Consider the following 13,427-nt stretch of genomic DNA (forward strand, 5'->3'; position numbering starts at 1 on the left):
AGCAGACGCAGTCATCGAAACAGGAAATGCAACAGACGACTCGCTGAGGGAGACCCGGCCCACACAGACGGACCATGATGCTTCACTCCGTTTACTCTGACTGATATTCCTCTGAAACGCAATGAAAGATGGCCGTCGGACACGTGCTGCGGGTACCCAGCGAGACGTTCGAGGTCCTCTGGCGTCTCCGCTGTCTTTGACTTTCAACAGCTCTGGTCCCGATTCACTCGAGAGGATGACTGGTCTACGTAATGTAAACAGTTAGGCGAACACGCAAATGCATAAGAACATGGATCCCATGTTCATATCTGCTGTTCTATGTGATATACCACAGTGGAGCATTCTGGGATACGTATGGATGTGCTTCATCATTTCTAAACAAGTTTGGGGTCACTTAGAAAAAGAAAAAAACATGTTTTTTTCAATGAAGATAACATTAAATTAATCATAAACCCTTTAGACCCTTTTTATGTGAGCGCAGCTGAAAACAGTTATGCTGGTGAGAGAAGCTCTAAAACTGGCCTTCCTTTGAGCCACAAGAAGAACATTACTATTTACAATAAAAAAATCATTATTTCTAACCTCGTCAATGTCTTGACTAGATTTTATTTTTATCTTGCAATTAATTTGATAAATAATTGTGAGTTTTCATGGAAAACACGAACGTGTCTGGGTGACCCCAAACTTTTCAGCGGTGGTGGAAGTCATGAAGCAGTAACAACAGACAATCCTGAAAAATAGGTTTTCATCTGAGTGAAATCGAGACCGTTGCTGTAATTAACGACTTATTACATAACGCAAGGACCTCGATCGACTTGATGTACGATACATTGACAGTTTAATACGATAGCATTGAGCCCACATCATGTATTCATTGTTTCAGTCGGACAAAATGGTCTCAAATGATTATAATCCGAGCCGATATACAGTTTATATCCAACAACAGCAGTTGTACTGTGGACCCAGAGCCCCCCCCCCCCCCCCCCCGACTGATTGAGGCCGACAAAGAGCAGATTGGATCAGACGGAGAGCTGTAACACGGACCCAAAACACCATTTAATCTTACGCACGGGAAAATGGTTCAAGATGGGCCTCGTGAAACCCAAGAGCTCCTCAGCTCGCGACTCTTCTCGTCCCGGGAATGTACGCGAGCGCCAACGTTTGTGTTGGGTCTGCTTTCCCTTCGTGTTCGGCGACCTCATTCCAGCTGAAACGGAGACCCCCGACGTGACCTGCAGCCACAGGGAGAGACCCCCGACATCCCGACTCCTCGTGTACACGGTGCCCACCGGCTTCACCTGGCTCGACTCTCTTAAAGACACACGCCAGACGATGTGCGTCATCACCTTCCTCGTACCAAACTGTACAGCCCGTCTTTATTCGTTGGCTCTGGGGTTTTGTGCTCTCCATGGATGCCGACAGATGAACGGGGAACGTGTTTCTGTGGACTTGCACGTCCCATACTTTCTACTTTCTCCCATCATTCCCATTGCTTTTTCGTTTTCGGCCCTGTTTTGGGAACCAGATTGCCGGGCAGCTGAATGAAAGGAGGGCGGCCATGCCAGCCCACAAGTTGGCAAAGGAGGAGGAGGAGGAGGAGGAGGAGGACTAACCTTTCCCCAAGCTAGACCCAATGTTGGCCTGCACTGGCCAGCTGTTCAGCTGCAGCTGATGTGTGCTCCACCCTGCAAGGCTTTCATTGGCAGAGTGCCACACACACACGCGCACACACACACACACACACACACTCTTAGCTAGGCTATCTCATAGTTCAGAGTCCCTCCCTGTTATTCCCGTCGTTGACCAGACGTGCTGCCCCACTACGCCTATGGAAATGTCCGTCACATGGTTTTAAGTGTTTCTCGGACCCAGCGAGGCGAGCGCTGGTGTGTGACGGTAGCCTCTGCAACTGTTGTTGTGGGCCGACTTCCATATAAACGAAACCACGAGGCGAGGTTAGTCAGTCACGACTAAAACAAACGGAGTAAATGGGGGAAAGCTTTGTGGAATCAACAAGCTGGATAGCGGCGATCCCTCCCTCACCTGCTGTTGTGCGTTGTCGCCATGAGAAGTGACGACAATCACCATTTTCCTTTTTCTATCAGTCAAATGTAACCAGCTCAACGTCCGGTCGACTTCTATGATAGCGAGGCAGTGTTTCATCGTGTTGGCGCCATGGTTACGGCGAGATGCCTTTAGATTATAATAAAGACATGAAGTGGATCAGATTGGATTCTACCTGTTGTCACACAGAGTTCAGGTACGCATGCAACGAAATGTGTTCTCTGCATGTAACCCCTCCTTAGTGATGAAGGAGCAGTGGGCTGCAGTGATGCGCCCGGGGAGCAACAGGGGGTTCAGTGCCTTGCTCACGGACACGTAGACGTGCAACTAATGGGGAGAGCGGGGATCGAACCGGCGACCCCCTCACCACACTGACGCCCACCAGATAGATGGCAATCCGCTATTGAAATATTCAAAAGTTGTAGTTTTATAAATGAAAACTCGAGTGTGATCGATGCCAGCGACATGCATGTAGGCGTTCGAGATGAGTCACTGATATTCTGAGTGGTGGACTTTAACATCTGTGGGCTGGACTCTACCAGGACATCCTCCTCGCCCCTCCAGTTGTTCTGCTGCTTCCCGTCTGGCCGTCCGGTGGCTCCGGCCCAGAGGACAGGAAGTGACCACGAGGACTCGGCCGGCTGGTCCAGACCCTCCGGGGGGGACATGATGTCATACGAGGAAGGAGCTTTACGGCATTGTGTCATTGTGTGCGCTTGTGGCTTGTCGTCCCGACGGTTTGGTGTTGTTGGGGAGGTGCAAGGCCACCGGCGTGTTTACTTCCTCCCGCTGGTGGTTTTCCCCTCGCACACCAACTCGCATGCAAGGCCGCACACACACACGCACACGCACACACATGCACACACACCCAAACCAGGGTAGGTTAATTTACATATTTTTTTAGGGGGCAGCTTTCCCCCCACTGACTGACATCCAGGGGCATTTAAAAAGAAATTGGGGGCACTTTTTAAAACTTGTGAAATAACATTTAACCTTTGTTAAAAAATAATAAATATATTTATTTAGGTGTACAGGATATGAACAATCGTCATAAAAATGTCTAAGAATATTAGGCATTAAAACTGTTTTCTTAGATTTTTAGAACAAAAAACAAACAGAAAACATAAATCAGACAATCATATTCAATGTTATTCTTATTTCTTTGTGGTTATTTATTGTAGTTACATTTTTTTAAACTATTAACAATTATAACTCATTTCTTTTTTTATAATTAAAAATTATATTTATTGTTTGTGTGTGTACTTAGCTAGTACAGGCAACACAGACAAGACACGCAACAAAGAACAAATAAAACATTATTAAATTATCCAAATTCTGGGGGAATTGTTTGCCCCTCTCCTCGTGTGATCAGGGGAAACATATTTCTTACGGGCAGTTTTGCCCTTTGACCTAGTGCGTTGCTGATGCTGACACACACACACACACACACAGTCTCTTTCCCATTGTCCAGAGTGGGCTCAAACAGTCCCACAGAGCAGAGGGGCCCATGTGGATCCTCTCCCGGTGTCCCTGTGGGAGCAGTGCAGCCGCCACCTTTTAATGCTGCGTTAGTTTTGCTCTGGACATTTCCCATCCTCCTCCACGCTGCGGTACTCCAAACAAGCCGGCTCACAGAAGGAAACTAGTATAAATCATTCATCAACAGAAGATCATATAAGGATACAGAATGTGAACGCAGGGTGGAGATCCACGCGAAGAGCACAACGACCGTGGTTTGTGAAACCACTGCGGCGGCCCAGCTAACGGCATTCTTTCCCCCAAATTCAAAAGGAAAATTCTATTTTGGAGAACAAATAATATTGCCTTTTTAAATAAAGTCACATGATAACATACTGCGGATCCAGCAGGACAATGGTCTGCTACCTACCGCTGGCGAAACGTCGCTTATTGTAGCCTTGAGCATACGGTCATTTCACGTGAGGTTATTACAGGGGTCGTACGCTCAGGGAAAACATGGAAACGTCACGGAATCTTGAAATGGTTATTTAAAAAGTCCTTTAAAAAATGTTTTACCACACATTTTGGAATATGGAGATGTGTTATATTCACATTTTCATTTACGCTGAGTTGGAAATAATTTATATGTTTTTAAAAGAAAGATGCTCAAAATATAAGCCGGCATACTCGCGGCGCAATTATTATTATTTTTATCGTATAAACACCGAGATTTCACAATGTTTGATAATGGAAATGCAGTTTAACGTCCTGGAATTCCATTGGTCAACCTGTGTATATGTGTATATATATATATACACGCTGCTCCTCATGGTGTGTCCATAGCGTGCTGCAGTGAGTGGCTAAGAGCAGTCGATCTGTTGGATTAGGGATGCATCGGTACAGATATCTGATATTGGATCAATACTGACTGCAATATCTGGGTATCTGTGACATTAGCTCCAGCCTATTCAGGTACATTCTGTTTTTTTATAATACATCACACTCTGGAATTCATAGTTCCGTTAGGTCGAGATTTGTTGCCACTGGATAAACTAATTTTTGTTAATTTTGAAGATTTTTCTGACCCAATTTGCAAGTGTACGACATATTATTTTGTACATCAATATCCATTCAGTTATTTGTTTCATAAAAATAAAAAAATACACGACTGGTCAAAAGTTTTAGAACACCTTAATTCCTCCAGTTTTTATTGAAATGTACAGTTTAATTTCTCAATGTGCTCCGAGTTAAAGCATAGAACAAATAAACAATTGGTGATAACAAAATTGGATTTAACACTCAATTTGACGATATAACAACCGAACAGCCTCGTGGTAATATTTCTACAATGGAAATAAACTATTGTTCAGAAAGTTCTTCCCAACACTGTTTCAGGTTATTCACTGGACTGGGGAAAGTGGGCGTGTTCTAAAACTTTTGACATCTTCTTTTCGTCGGTATCGAGGGCTGAACATGTTGGATCTGTGCAGGTTTAAGTACCGCTGTGTGGCGGGGCCGCTGCGCTCCACGCTCCGGTGCCGCTCTCACGGGTGTTAACTGGAATTTATAAAACACTGAGTCAGAGAAATATCTGCTGCTAATTGTGATGCGTCATCACAAAGGGGCGGGGCTTCCTGTCTTCATCTCCCAGAGGACATGCAGGTCATTAGCTGGCCTCTTAGGACCCTCCTCCTCCTCCTGTCCTCTTTACTTCACCGTCACTTCCTCTCATCCTTTCTCTCCTCTCCCCCGTTAGCTGGCGTTCATCTGACCTCTCGGCTCAGCTGTTAAATGAACCTGCTCATTATAAATGTTATGCTTCTTTTTATAAAAGTAATGAGTCCCTGTGTAGGTGGACCGATGTCGGCTTCAAGCTCCCCAAAAAAAAAAAATCATCATCCATTATCTGTGTCGCGTCACAAATTCTGTCTCATAGGAATCTGCGTCGGTATTTGAAAACCTGTATCCATGTTATATTTTACCCCAATTATAGTTGAGTATTCCTGGGAAATTCCACGACGCCTCGGCGCTACTTCTACCACTGTGAATCACTGAGTGTGTCGCACACACACACACACACACACACACACTGGAGGAACATGGTCAGTCTGCAATGACTCTTCAGCTCAGAGGAGCAATTAGCAAGTCTTCCACTTCACTGATGACACACACACACACACACACGCTCGCTCGCTCCACCCGTCCAGACTGAGCGATCCCACGGCCAACTGGAGACGGCTCTTCTCTGCATAGTTTCGTCTCATACTTGCTGAATCGGGAGTATTTGTGGTCTCGCTGAGCAACAACTTCCATTCATCAATAACTAGTAAAATAGGTCAAGCACCATATTTCGAGTAATACTCCGCTGAAAGTCTCTTTTTAAAATCGACCACAATCGATAATATATCAATACCTATGAATCTCTCTCTCTCTCTCTCAACGAAGAGCCCACAGAGTTCTCTCGCTCTGCAGCTCCTCTTATGAAGAATCGTTTTACTTTTCCCTCCCGCAGCTTCTTGTTTGTTTTGCCCGGTCCCTGCTCGTCCCTCTCGTCGCAGCTGCTCTCACTTTAAAAGCTTTTAGAAACCCAAGAGATGCTTTCTGACGGAGTCAGCGGAGATCAAACGGGAGCCCGAAGGAGAGACCGTCGTGGACTTCCAGTCACCACGTAAGAAACAAATATGCAACCGTACGCTCACAAGGTCGCACGAAGGGCATCGCCGGCATGTTTTCAGTCGGCTCGTACGAGGAACTCCTCCCGAGTCGGGGTCGCACTCCTGCTGTGGATTCACACAACGCAAACACAGCCACGCTGTATTTAGAATATTTTGACTGAAGCTCTCGTTGAATGTGATTGTACCTTTTTCAAAGGAGGTGATGAAGGCTTGAGTTCCCTGTGGGGAACATCCCGCTCCATGCACCGTCAGCAGGACGGCGGCTATGGAGAAGTCCCCCATGTAACTCAAACACAGCCAAACTGTCTCTAGAAACACTGATCTTCATTATAACACGACGCCTCTGACTGGTGGTAGGAGAGCTATTCATGATATTGAACGTCTAATGTTCAGCAGTATTTCATGTTGCATGGCTTGTGATTAGGGATGGGCATCGTTTTGGTTTTCTTTCCGATACCGGTGCTAAACCGGTACTTTTAAAACGATACCGTGCCTGAACCGATACTTGAAAAAAAGAAGAAACACAATGAGGACATTAAAAAACTCTTCGGCCATATTCCCTGATAAAGCCGTTATCATGGAGCACTGACAACAAACAGATATCAGACTGTCGCGCTCGTAGCTCGTAGCTAGCGCTAGCTACGAGCTACGTGCTAACTTACACATGCTTATAATGGCTGATTGGCTAATTTATTATTTGTTGGCCTACTTTTATGAATACAAGACTTGTCTGAGTTCAGGCTGCTCGTCATCATCGGTCTCCACGTGTTCAGGCGGACCGGTGGCGGTCTCCACGTCGCGCCCAGCCACACGCGACGCACGCCTCCGCTCTCAACGTTAAATATGCTAGGCTATCGTAACATGCCACACTGGCACCTGTCTTCGGTACCCAACCCTCGTTGTGATACTCTTGATGTGGAAGGAAGGAACGTCCCCCAGTTTGCAGAAAGCTTCTCGCTTAACCGCAGTTCAATCCAGGGATTATGGACTCTTGAGACCTTTTTGGGCAGCAGCCATCGATGCAATTTGGACCGTTCGGATCCAATTCAGACGGCGTGCATCTTATCTTATGTGTGAAGATGGGAATTAAAAGTGTTTTTATTCTTCTAAAAGAGGCAAATAACTTTTAAATCTACGACTTCATGTAAGGTTAGCGCAGCGGTTTGACTGGTATGAACCCATCAGCCTGCAGGAGGAAACCCGTTGTCTGCTCGTCAGCCATCGCCCTCCGGAGCCTCGTCAAACGTTCATAGACCACATGGAAGCTAACTGCAGCATGTGATCTCCTCTGGTTCCTCGCCTCCTCCGCTCACTCGCCTCCTATCTCGGGGTGTTTCTCAGAGAGCGCTGCGGTAGCACCGGGAGTCTCCTCCTCCTCTTCTCTCTGCTTTAGGCATGTGCTCGCTGGGCGTTTTCACATGGACATTATGATCATTCAGGGAATTGATTCAGATGTTGCGTCAGCGTGTTCCCATTAGCTCTAGTTTTAGCTCTAGCTTTAGCTCCAGCTCTAGCTCTAGCTTTAGCTTTAGCTCCAGCTTTAGCTCTAGCTCCAGCTCTAGCTCCAGCTTTAGCTCCAGCTTTAGCTCTAGCTTTAGCTCCAGCTTTAGCTCTAGCTTTAGCTTTAGCTCCAGCTTTAGCTTTAGCTTTAGCTTTAGCTCCAGCTTTAGCTCTAGCTCCAGCTTTAGCTCCAGCTTTAGCTCCAGCTTTAGCTTTAGCTCCAGCTTTAGCTCCAGCTTTAGCTCTAGCTCCAGCTCCAGCTCTAGCTCTAGCTCTAGCTCCAGCTTTAGCTCCAGCTTTAGCTCTAGCTCCAGCTTTAGATCTAGCTTTAGAATATAGCACTGAGCTAAAGCTCAGCTCCAGCTTTAGCATCGGACACGCTTTGCTTTGAAGGCTCATTCCAACCAGCTGGGGCTCATACTCGTGTTGCGATGATGTTTCTGACCTCAGATCACCATACCTCTGCATGGACGTAGAATATATTATTATCACCTTGAATTCACACATTCTGGTGGCCCAACTATCAACTTTTTATATTTGCAACAAGTGTGTGTGGAGCAGAGGTGCGATGTTAAAGAGCAGCAGCCGAGTAGACGGTCTTTGTCTGTCAGCCTCTTGCTGCCATTGTTTCCTCTCGATCTCGTGGTTCACCCGACATGTTGGTTTCTTGGATCTCATTATCGTCCCTCTCTTCCTCTTTTCTATCTCCTTCCTTTTATTTCCCATTTGTTCTCTCCCCTCCCCATCCCGGCCTCGAGCAGCTCCGCCTAGTGACAGTGGGTGTGTGTGTACACTTTTTTTTAAACACTTTTTTTTGGGGATGTTTACATGCATTATTTTGCGTGTGCAACAAGAAGCCCACGTGCAGACGCTGAGTGGATCAGATAGTGGGTCAGTACACAGACACAGACACAGACACACACGCACAGGCTTTAATCCTCTGTCCGATGCTGCCATAAAGGTATTTGCCCTTTTGATTTTGTTCAGGCTAAATAAGGGCAGCACCGTCGAGCGGGCGGCCCGGTGCTGCTGCAGCACGCAGGTGACTCATCACATCTGTCCCCACGTCATCAGCAGTGATGCAGCTTTCAGATCACATACAAGGATCCAGAACGCTCAGCGGGATCAGTTTATGTAAATATGCATTCAAAACGGGTGTAGCTAATCAAACAATCCTGTTTTAAGTGGATATTTTAACCCCCGCCCCCTCTTTCACCGAACCTCTCCACATCGGGCTCAAACGTTCCTCTTGACTCGAGGAACTGATTAGAAGTCTTTGGGACGTAGCTGAAGAACACACGTGCCAATTTTCACACGAGAATCTGCGAGACTCAAATGGACCGATGCCATTTTGGAAAAGACGTAGAGGTGACCTGCTCCACGGGGGCAGGCGAGGTCGTCGATCTAGTTTTTCATGTTGCAGTTTTGAGAGTTGTGATGCGGAGATCGATAACATGTCATCGGGGAGGGGGGCGGGGCTTAGCCGAGGGTCAATTCCACCGTCCGCATTGAAGACGCGGATGCGTTCATCCTCTATCGGTCAAACCTCACTGGCCACGCGGCCCGGGAGAGAGATGGGGAGTCACCGCTGGAGAAGAGGAGACACCCTGTGCGTCCGTCGGCCGGACAGCCGACACCGACGGAGCGCCGACCTCGGCTCTTCGCGCGGCTGCACATTTGAGGGTGACCCGATCTATTTCGAGACCGACCTGTGTACCTGCACCGCTGCACGTGGACGCCTCTCGGACTCCCCGATCCCCCCCTCTCCTCCACGGCGGAGGCTCGAGTGACGTTCGATGGGCGAATGGGTTGCCAGGGCCGTTTCGTCATCCCCCCCTTCAGATAAACCGAAGCGCCCGTGCAATCTGTTCACACTTTCCTCCTCGGCGTCGTTCCGCTCTGATCGCAGTGGCGTTCGCGGTGTCGGTCGCGCGTCGGCGACTCTTTACGTGCACGACGCAGAGCTCGGCACCTGTCTGTGTGCGTTGTGGAAGTCGCCCGGAGCCCTGAATGTGGTCGGACGAGCCCACACCCCCACTCTGGGGTCACATTCCTCTCTGCGGGGGGAAATCCTGTGGTCCAGCGAGTCATCGCTGGTATCCACCTCCCTATGTATAGAGCGCCGCCCCTCACGGCTTCCTTCCTGTGCTGAAGGTCACGACACAGACGCAACAATTTGACACGTTGCTGATGAGTCAATTTCATCACCCCCCCCCCCCCCCCCCGAAATCCAATTCTCCCCCTCCCCCCTTTGGCGTTTGGACTAAGAATAATCGGTGCCATAGTAACGTCATTTAGTTTTCTCCCCTCCTGTTTATCGATTTCTCATATTGCATAGCAATCAATAGGGAGAGTGGGTTATTGGGATTTATAATGGCTTTATTTCTTTTAAAGCAGCAACTTTAATGGATAATATGTTGTTAATCTCAATGTGTACACACTCATCCTCACCAATAGCTGAAGGGTTGAATGTCATGAGGTTTTCATCCAGCACTCTTCATCACATGTGCATTTAGCACATTACAGCATTACTGCAGATTTCAGGATTTATTTTAATTTTTTGATGTGCAGACCCTCGTGTCTATTCCTGTGAGGACCAGCGGTGCAACTGATCATAAAACTCACGTTTCTTTGCAGCTGAAACCAATAGATGATCAATGATGATCCATATTGGCAGATGCAGATCCCTTTGTTGTTGGACTATAGCAGCTTCTCGACAAGGATCACCTTTTAATTTGTTTGCCTCTGAAGTCAGCATACACCACCCACATTCTAAATGTTACTTTGTTATAAACATTTAATGTTTTTTTTCGTCTTTATTAAACACAATTCAAGTTATAATAAAATATAAGATTGTAATATTTATGGATTAAAAACAAATCCTGTCATTAATAGTTTTAATAATTAATCGTTGGAGCTAAACAAGTCATTATTCATCTCTAATATATATTTATGTTACTGTGAAAACATCTTCAAACTACTGGATCTATTACAAGCTTTTCACCAACACGATGTTTTACGAGATTATTTTGAACACTTCATGATAACGTTGGAATTTGAATGAAGCTCAGGCTTTACACATTCAGTAATAGAGGAGAATATTCACACGCCTGAGTCCAGATGTAGAGGTTAAGTAGGCTGAGAGGTGCTTAGTGCGATCACCTCCACACAGCCTCCCACGCTGCTCCACCTGCTTGGCGCTGAGGTCATTCGAGGGTTAACGGTCGTCCAGGTGTCCGGCCTGCAGCTCACACTCCTAAAGGGATGAGGCGTCACTTCCCCCTCTGGTTAACTCTGATGGCTCCTTTCATCGCCAGTCAAGGGATTCAGAACGTTTGGGGATTTAGTGCCGTGTCGATTTATGAATGGGAGAACAGTTTTAGAAGAAGATCCGCCCCTCGTACTACCTGTTGTTGTGGCTTATCTAATGTGAGTGATGTACACATGGGCAGCTTGTGTGTGGTAACAACATGGAGGAGGACCAGGCCGAGGTCACATGTCCCTCCTGCTCTGAAGGCCGTCCCAACACGCCCAGCTGTTGCCAGATGCACGACACCCTCTCCTTAGGTTATGATTTGGAGCTGGTCGTCTTTCTATATCATATTCTGGTTGAGCATTTCGTATTTTTGTTTTTCATACATCCTTTTGGTTTATTGACTTGTTTCATCCATACCCCTCCTTTATTCTTTACATATATATTTATATATGTATGTGTATATATATATGTATTTGTATATTTATTTATATATATGTGTATATTTATTTTTATATATATATGTGTATATATTAGGGTTGTCAGCGTTAACGTGTTAATCTATGTGATTAATTTGGCCGCGTTAACGCACTAAAATATTTTAACGCAACTTTGTTTACTTCCGGTGTTCGTTGAAGTTTTTACACTCAAACCGAGCGTCAAACCGCGGCAGTACGGTTTAACACTGTTTCCGTTTTTAAAACAATTATTTCTCCGCGAAAATAAGGAGCAGAAATCAGTTCAACTCGTGGATGAATCAGTCGGGTTTCCTCCTGCTTCTCCTTCCTCCCGTCTCCCCCTCTGAAACACAGAGGAACGGAGGGGCGACGTGTCGGGGGACGCGGTGCGGAAAGAACTCGTCACACGAAACCTTCAACGTGATTGGTCAATCCGTTTGTCTGTCAACATTTTGCGAAAAAAAACAACCAATGAACACTCAGTAAATCACAAAGGACCTCCCACCACACAGGTGAGGCTCATTAGCAACCTGTCAGTCAGAGGACAGAGAACACGGCGCGAGGACAATGTGCCTCATATATAGAGAGCTGAGATTGTTCTGGAATGTTTGATGTAGAACACGTGGGTATGTGTCATATGCAAACACCTTTAAAAGGTGAATTTAAAATGGAGAACATGCCTCCAGAGGGTGCCCCCGGGCACACCTAGTCGCCGGGACCAGATGAGTCGTGTGCCATGTTGGCATAAAAAAAAATAGCTCAAATAGCAGCAGTGCAAAGAAGCAATGATGATAATTGCTAAAACTGTGCTTGAAAGCGAAGTAAGTATGGATGTACTCTCCAGTCTCTCGATGTTCAACAAAACTCAAAATAAAGTGAAGAGTAAGAAGAGTGTCTGGGAACTTGACCCTTGACCGACCGTGATGATCTGGCGCGGTGGTTTCCACAAAGAAGAACTTGACACTACTGCTGCCCCTGAAGACAAGGGGGGTGACCTTGCATTTTTAACGGACATTACTGGAAAACTGAACAGTTTGAACTGAGACAGGCAAGGGTAAAACTATCGCTAATATGATAAGTGCTTGAAAATTAATTAAAAAGTTAAACCTTTTCTGTGCATTTACCAGAGGGTTAACGTGACATGTGAATGTCAGTCAGTCACCAAGGCCACTGGTTCTGCTGTGTTCAGTGTTAAAGATGACAGGACCAATGGGGTCTCAATATACTTCTTTTTTTTACTAATCTGATGTTTCACTGAAGAAACAATTTATCATCCACGATATTAAATACCTCGCTGGCACTTCATATGTAGGAGCCTCTTTGAAAACACAGCTCTGTGTGAAGTTTTGTCTTTAAAAAGACGAAAAACAACTTTTAATGAATTTCAAAATGTGCGATTAATTAGGATTTTTTAAAATCGATTGACAGCCCTAGTATATATATGTATGTATATATTTGTATATTTATTTATATATATGTGTGTATATATATACATATATATGTCTATATATACGTATATATAGATATATATATGTAAACATGTATATCTACATATACATACATACATATGTATGTATATATATATATGTATGTATATATATATATGAAACATGACGTTTTCAAATGCTACTCTGACTCCCATGGCACAGCTTTGGGGTCAGCCCTCCTTACTGTCTGTCTGTTGTCTGTCTGTGTTCTGTCACTTTCAATTGCTGGGTATTTGGGGCGTACCACGCTGGAACTTCAGGGCTAAACTATTGGTTATTTGAAAGACTGCACCCATTATGGTATTCAGCTTGGAAACGCGTCGCCTCGTTGGCCGAGTGTCGGCCTGTGAATGTGCACCTTTGCTTGCGTATACGGAGGCGATGCACTTTTGACTGTTCACGGAAACATCCCTCCTTCTAGTCCTCCCTGATCTTCTCTTTCCTCTCTTTCCTCCTTCTCTTTCCTCCGTCTCTGTCGTCTCTTTTGTTCTCTTACCTCTCCTCTTTTCTCCATTCCATTTTTTTTTTACCT

The 13,427-nt window shown here is 45.8% G+C and overlaps 1 protein-coding gene across 1 annotated transcript in view; it reads left to right on the plus strand.

The window, feature by feature from the left end:
• Window positions 1-13,427, plus strand: part of cdc42bpab (CDC42 binding protein kinase alpha (DMPK-like) b) — a 69,751-nt gene that overhangs the window by 4,029 nt on the left and 52,295 nt on the right. The gene's annotated exons all lie outside the window — the stretch shown is intronic.

This window comes from Pseudoliparis swirei, chromosome 12 (assembly GCF_029220125.1).
Source record: "Pseudoliparis swirei isolate HS2019 ecotype Mariana Trench chromosome 12, NWPU_hadal_v1, whole genome shotgun sequence".
NCBI lineage: Eukaryota > Metazoa > Chordata > Actinopteri > Perciformes > Liparidae > Pseudoliparis > Pseudoliparis swirei.